The following is an 8157-nucleotide window of genomic DNA, read 5'->3' on the forward strand; positions in this document are numbered from 1 at the left end:
AGTATATGAGGGTTCCCTTTTCTCCACATTGTCACTAGCATTTGTTATTTCCTCTCTTTTGGATATAAGCCATTGTAACTGGGGTGAGATAATATCTCATTACAGTTTTGATTTACATTTCTCTGATGATCAGTAATACTGAACATCTTTTCATATGCCTGTTTGCCGTCTATATGTCTTCTTTTGAGAAATGCCTATTCAGATCTTTGGCTGATTTTTTAAATCAAATTATTATATTTTTTCCTATAAAGTTGTTTATGTTCCTATATAGTCTGCTTATTAATCATTTGTCAGGTGAGTAGTTTGCAAATATTTTCTCTCATTCTGTGGATGATATCTACTCTTTTGATGGCTTCCTTTGCTGTGCAGAGGCCTGTTAACTTTACGTAATCCGATTTGTACAGTTTTTGTTGGGTTGCCTATTCCTGAGGGATATTGCTTAATAGTTTTTTTGCCCAGACCAATGTCCTAGAAATTTTCCCAAATGTTTTATTATAGTAGTTTTATAGTATGGGATCTTAGATTTAATTCTTTAATACACTTTAATTTAATTTTTGTATGTGATGAGAGACAGGGATCCACTTTCCTTCTTTTGAATGTGAATATCCAGTTTTCCCAGCACCATTCATTGAAGAGACTCTCTTTTCCCCAGTGTATGCTCCTGGCACCTGTGTCAAAAATGAGTTCATGGTAGGTGCATAGATTTGTTTCTGGGTTCTCTATTCTGTTTCATTGTTTCTATATTTCGGTTTTTATGCCAGTGCAGTGCCATTTAGGTTACTACAGCTCTGCAATATTAATAGAATTTGAAGTCAGGTACTGTGATTCCTCCAGTTTTGTTATTTTTGCTCACAATGTATTTGGCTATTCTGGGTCTTTTGTCATTCCACACTAATTTTAGAATTTTTTTTTCTATTTATGTGAAGAATCTCATTGGTATTTTCATAGGGATTACAGACAATCTGTAGATTGCTTTGGGTAATAACAATAATTTTAACCAGCATTGATTTTTCTATCAACATGGACTACCTTTCCATTTTTTACTGCCCTCTTCAAATTCTTTTATCAATGTTTCATACTTTTCATTGTAGATATCTTTCACTTCTTTGGTTAATTCCTAGGTATTTAATTTTATCTGTGTATAAAATTATAATGTAATGGGCTTACGTTTTATTTCTTTTTAAGATTGTTCACACTTACCATACAGAAATCCTACTGCTTTTTATATGATTTTTGTATTCAGCAACTGTACTAAATTTGTTTATTAGTTTTAATGTATTTTTGTGGAGTGTTTAGGATTTTCTCAATATAGGATTATATCATCTACAAACAAGGATATTTTGACTTCTTCCTTTCCAATTTGGATGATCTTAATTTCTTTCTCATATCTGATTCCTTTAGCTAGGACTTCCAGTACCGTGTTGAAAACAGTGATGATAGTGGGCCTCCTTGTCATGTTCCAGATTTTAGCGGAAAAGCTTTCAGTATTTCCTCATTATATATGAATCTAACAGTGGGTCTGTCATTATGCCTTTTATATTGTATGTTCCTTCTGTACCTAGTTTCTCAGGGTTTTTATCATGAATGGATGTTAAATTTTATCAAATGCCTTTTTTAGCATCAATTGATATTATCATATAATTTTTGTCCTTCATTCTGTTGCTGTGATGTACCACATTAATTGATTTGTTTATGTTGAATGGTCCTTGCATCCCTAAGATAAGCCCACCTGGTCATGAATGTGACCTTTTTAATGTATTGTTGAATTCAGTTTGCCAATATTTTGTTGAGGATATTTGTATCAATATCCCTGTGTCTTTGTCTTGTTTGGGTATCACAGTAATACTAGGATTTGTGGAATGAGTCTGTAAGTATTCCTGCCTCCTCTGTTTTTCTGAATAGTTTAAGCAGTACTGATATTACTTCCTTAAATGTTTGAAAGGATTCAGCAGTGAAGCCATCGGATCCTAGGCTTTTGTAGCTTAGAGACTTTTTATTTTGGCATTGATCTCATTACTTTTTATTGACCTTTTTATTTGGATTTCTTTATAGTTCAATCACGGTAGGTTGTGTATGTCTAGGAATCAGTCCATTCATGGTAGATTTTCCAGTTTTTTGCATATAATTGTTGATAGCAGCCACTAATTATCCTTTGAACTTCTGCATTACCACTGTAATGTCTCATTTATGACCTCTGATTATATTTATCTTGGTCTTCTCAGTTTTTTCATCCTTACTCTAGCTAAAGTTTTGTCAATCTTATTTATCTTTTCAAAAAATAACTTTTTGTTTCATTTGCCTTTTGTATTGTTTCTTCATTTCAAGTTTCTTTCTGTTCTGATCTTACTATTTCTTTTATTAAATTCAGTTTCAATTTTCTCTTTTCTTTTGTTTAAGATGCATCATTGGGTTATTTATTTGAATTTTTTCTTCTTTTTCATGTGAAAACTTGCAGCTATAAATTTTTTTTCTTAGTACTACATTTACTGTAACCTATAGGTTTTAGTATGTTGTTTTTCTATGATTATTTGTTTCAAAAACTTTTCAATTTTCTTCCTAATTTTTTCATTAACCACTGGTTTTTCAGGAGCATATTGCTTAATTTCCATGTGTTTGTATAGTTTTCAAAATTCATCTTGCTATTGATTTATAGTTTTATTTCATTGTGGTCAGAGAAGGTGTTTGATGTTTCAATTTTTGAATGCTTTGAGACTTGTTTTGTGACCTAATATATAGTCTATCCTTGAGAGTGATCCATGTACTAAGCAAAATAATACGTATTTTGCAGTCATTGGATGAAAGATTCTGTAAATATCCATTAGATCCATCGATTCTATAGTGCAAATTAAGTCCTATGTTTCTTTGTTGATTCCTTTTGTCTAGGAGATCTGTTCAATGCTGAAAATGAGGTGTTGAAGTCTCCAGCTGTTTTTGTATTAGAATCTATATCTCTCTTTAACTCTAATACTTTTTCCTTTATATTTGTGTGTGCTCTAGTATTGGGTGCATATATTTAAAATAGTTATATCCTCCTGATGAATTGACCTTTTTATCATTGTATAATGACTTTCTTTGTCCCTTCTTGCAGTTTTTATCTTGCAGTTTCATTTGTCTGATAGAAGTGAAGCTACTCATGCTCTTTTTTATTTCCATTAATATGAAATATGTTTTATCACTTGTTTATTTCCAGTCTCTGTCAGTCTTTACAGGTGAAGTGTGTTTCTTGTAGGTATGAGGTAATTGTGTCTTTTCTTTTTTTTTCCATTGAACCACTCTATGTTTATTTATTGAAGCATTTAGTCTGTCTATATTTGATGCTATTATTAGTAAGTACAGGCTTACTTCTGGAATGTTATTTGTTTTCTGGTTGTTTTGTGGTCTTCTTCTTTCTTCTTCTTTTCCTGATTCCTTTCAGTGAAGGTGGTTGTCCCTGATGGAATGATTTAATTTCTTATTTCTTTATATGTGTATCCATTGTAAGTTGATTTGAAGTTGCCATGAAACTTGTAAATATTGTCTGATAATCCATTATTTTAAACTGTTACAACTCAACACTGCATAAACAAACAGATATGCGAAAAGAAAACTAATAAAAAATCTAAACTATAACTTTATCTCTCATTTTTTAAGTTTATGTTGTTTCTCTTTATGTCTTATTATGTTGTCTATATCTTGAAAAGTTGTAATAGTTTTTATTTTTGATTAGCCCATTTAGTCTTTCTGTGTGAGATAAGAGTAGTTTACATATCCCCATTACAGTGTTACGATATTCTTTATTTTTTGGTATGCTTCCTATTGCCAGTGAGTTTTGTACCTTCAGATGATTTCTCATTGCCATTAACATCCTTTCTTTCAAACTGACAAACTCCTTTTAGCATTTCTTGTAGAACTGGTCTGGTGTTGATGAAATCTTCAGCCTTTTTTTTTTTTTTAATGCCTTTATTTCTCTTTCATTCTGAAAGAATACTTTTGCCATGTATTCCATTACAGGGTTAATTTTTGGTTTGTTTTGTTTTTTCTTCATCACTTTAAATGCATCATGTGACTCTCCCGGCCTGTAAGATTTCCAATGAAAAGCCTGCTACCAGTCATATTGTAACTCCATTGTATGTTATTTGTTTCTTTTCTCTTGCTGCTTTTAGGATCCTTTCTTTATCCTTGACCTTTAGGAGTTTGATTATTAAATACCTCCCGGTATTCTTCTTTGGATTAAATCCATTTGTTGTTCTATAACCTTCTTGTATTAATGTTGATATTTTTCTCTAGGCTTGGGAAATTTTCAGATATTATTTCTTTGAATAAATTTTCGATCCCATCTCTTTCTCTAAGTCTTCTTTAAGGCAAATCTCTCCTAAATTTGCCTATTTGAGGCTTTTTTCTCATTCTTGTAGATGTGCTTCGATTTTTTAAATTCTATTGTCTTTTGTCTTCTCTGCATATTTTCAAACAGCTTGTCTTCAAGCTCACTAATTCTTTCTTCTGCTTGTTCAGTTCTGTTAATGGAAGACTTGGATGCATTCTTCAGTATGTCAATTGCCTTTTCCAACTCCAGAATTTTTGCTTAATTCTTTTTAATCATTTCAATCTCTTTGGTAAATGCATCTGATAGAATTTTGAATTCCTTTCCTGTGTTATCTTTAATTTCTTTGAGTTTCCACAAAACAGCTGTTGTGAAGTGTCTGTCTGATAGGTCAAATATCTCCGTTTCTCCCACATTGGTCCCTGGTGCCTTATTTAGTTTGTTTGGTGAAGTTGTATTTTCCTGGATGGTTTTGGTGTTTGTAGATGTTGGTCAGTGTCTGGGCATTAAAGAGTTAGGCATTTATTGTAGTCTTTGCAGTCAAGGCTTCTTTGTGCCCATTCTTTTTGGGAAAGCTGTCCAGATACCCAAAGGGACTTGGGTTCCAAACCCAATAATGCCATGGTTTTGGAAGACTTGTAGAAGAACTGCCTTGGTGTTCTTGGATAAAACCCGGAAGACTTTAATCTAGAGTACCAGGAAGTGACTCTTGTTTTTTCCCTTTACTTTCTCCCAAACAAATGGAATCTGTCTTCCTGTGCTGAGCCACCCTCGTTGTGACTCAAGCACCCCTGTGGCCACCACCACTTGGACTATGCTGGGTCAAACCTGAAGCCAACACAGCATGAGATTTCACCCAAGGTCCACTGTAACCACTAGCTAGCTACTACTCATGTTCACTCAAGATCTTTGGGATCCATAATCAGCTGCTGGTGAAACCAGGCAGGTTTTCCTTCAGGGCAATGAATTACCTCAGGCTCCAGACAGGTCCAGAGATGCTGTCTGGGAGTCAGGGATTGTTGTCAAAACCTTTGATATTGATAAGATGTTCTATTCTACTGCATCTAAGCTGGAACTCAAGCCACAGATAAAGTCCTTTCTACCATTCCTTCCCCTTTCCACAGATAAAGTCCTTTCTACTCTTCTCTCCCATTTCCTCTATGTGAGGTTTAGCTCTTCAGTCAGCTTGTAGTAAATGCTTCCACCCGGGGACTCACCTTTTGGATCTGCAAGATCCTTTCTGGCCCAAGGCAGGTCCAGAAATGCTGTCCTAGAACCTAGACATGGATTTGGAGATCCCAATTGCCTGCCTATTGCTCTGCCCCACTGTATCTAAGCTGGTGACTAAGGCCCAAGACAAATTCCCCTTTATTTTTCCCTCTTCTTTTCTCAAGCACATGGAATCTTTCACCACAGACACCACAGCTGGAAATATACTAGGTCACTTCTGAAGCCAGCGTGTCTCATAGCATGAGGGCCCTTTATTCAGCTGTTGATAAATCTTGCCAGGGCTAGGTCTTTCTCTTCAAGGCAATGGTTTTTGTTTTGGTTCAGGGTGTGTCTCGAAATATCATCCAAGAGCTAGGGTCTGGAATGGGAGCCTCACAACTCTGCCTGCTGCCCTAACCTACTGTGGCTGAGCTGGTATCCAAGAAGCAAGACAAATTCCTCTTTTTCCTCTCCTCTCTTTAAGCAGAAAGAAGGAGTTACTTTTGATGCTGCAAGCTGTGCTGCCTGTGACTGGGGGATAGGTATAGCAGCACTCCCTTAGCTTTCTGGCTGGTATCTCCTTAGGTCTCATGCAAGCCTAGTCCACTGGCTCTAAGGTCAGACCAGCACTCTGAGTTGTCCAGTAATTGCAGTCCTTGTGTCCCAGACTCCCTTTCAAGTTTACCTAAAACCACAGAGCTTTTTGGTCTATGGTGGTGAGACTTGCTGAGAAACTCACTCAACTTGCAACCACTGGCATGGGTGATTCTTCTCTGGCTAGGTCTGGTCTGGATGTTCCCTCCATACAGACTTCTCTTGATTATAAGGCAGAGACTGTTCTGTTTCCTTACTTTCTGCCAAACAAATGGAGTCTTCTCTCTGTGCTGAACTGCCTAGAGCTAGGGGTGTGGTTATGAAAGCACCTCTTGTGGCCACCGCCACTGGGGCTGTGCTGGATCAGACCTTAAGCTAGCACAGGACTGGGTCTTGTCCAAGACCTGCTGTAATCACTACTTGCTACCACCTCTGTTCACTCCAGGACCTTGGGCTCCATGATCAGTAGTTGGTGAAACCAGGCAGGTTTATGTTCTTCCCCTCAGAGCAGCAAATTTCCCTAGGCTCTGAGTGGATCCTTAAATGCTATCTCGGAACCATAGATGGGAGTTAAAAATGTTAGAAAATGTCCTGATATAGTATTTTACTGTGGCTAAGCTTGCACTTAAGCCACAAGACAAAATCCTTTCCACTTTTCTCTCCTTTTCCCAGTTTGGCTGTGAATCTGTTTGGTTCTGGGATTTTTCCTGTTGATTGTTTATTATTATTAATTCTAACTCATCAACTCATTATTGGTCTGTTTGGAATTTTTATTTCTTCCTGGTTCGATCTTGGGAGATTGTATGTTTCCAGGGATTTATTCATTTCCTCTAGGTTTTTTAATCGTGTGCATAGAGATGTTCAAAGTAGCCTCTGATGATCTTTTGTATTTTTGTGGTATCAGTTGTAATGTCACCTTTATTATTTCTTAATATGTTTATTTGAATCTTCCCTCTTGTTTTCATCATTAGTCTAGCTAATGGTCAGTCAATGTTGTTTATTCTTTCAAATAACCAACTATTTGCTTCATTGATCCTTCTTTTCTGGGGGATCGCAATCTAATTTAGTTCTCTGAATTTTTATTTCTTTTCAACTGATAGCTTTGAGCTTGTATTGTTCTTGTTTTTCTAGTTTCTTGAGGTGGGATGTTAGGTTGTTAATTTGAGATCATTCCATCTTTTTGATGTAGGCATGTAATGCCATAAACTTTTTTCTCAGTACTGCTTTTGCTATATCCTAGAAGTTTTGGTATCTTGTGTCTATTTTCATTTATTTCAAACATCTTCTTTTTTTTTAATTTCTGCCTTTATTTAATTGTATACCCAAATTCATTAAGGAGCAAGTGTTTTAGTTTCCATGTGTTTGTGTAGTTTTGAGAGTCTCTCTTTGTATTGACCTCTAATTTTACTACTGTGTCATCCAGGGAGCAATAAGATGTATCTATCCTAAATATATATGCACCCCATATCAGAGTACTCAGATTCATAAAGCAAATACTAGCAGGCCTAAGAAAAGGGACTGATAGTGATGCAATAATGGTGGGAAACATCAACACTTCACTGACATCACTAGAAAGATCAAGGCCATAAATTAACAAAGAATATCTTGGCTTAAACTGGACAATAGACCAAACGGTCCTAAAAGACATTTACCAAACAGTCTATCCAACAAGCACAGAATATACATTCTTCTCATCTGTGCATGGAACATTCTCCAAAATTGACCATATGCTCAGTCATAAAGCAAATCACAATAAGATTTAAAAAAATAGAAATCACATCAACTATCTTCTAGGACCAGATGGTAAAATTTTATAATAAAAGCCTCACTATACCCCAATGTGTTACTGAAGATGTAGAGCAACAGAAACTATAACATGTTGCTCATGGGAGTGTGAATTGAACAGTCTTAAAAAAACACAGACACATGGATGTATCCTTTAAACTTAAAAATATGACTCTCCTATGATTCAGCAATTGTTTGCCTACTTACATACTGAATAGAAATGAATATATATGCATAAGAATAACAATGACAGTTTTGTCAAAATAGCC

The sequence above is a fragment of the Colobus angolensis genome, unplaced genomic scaffold (genome assembly GCF_000951035.1).
Source record: "Colobus angolensis palliatus isolate OR3802 unplaced genomic scaffold, Cang.pa_1.0 Scaffold261, whole genome shotgun sequence".
NCBI classification, from domain to species: domain Eukaryota; kingdom Metazoa; phylum Chordata; class Mammalia; order Primates; family Cercopithecidae; genus Colobus; species Colobus angolensis.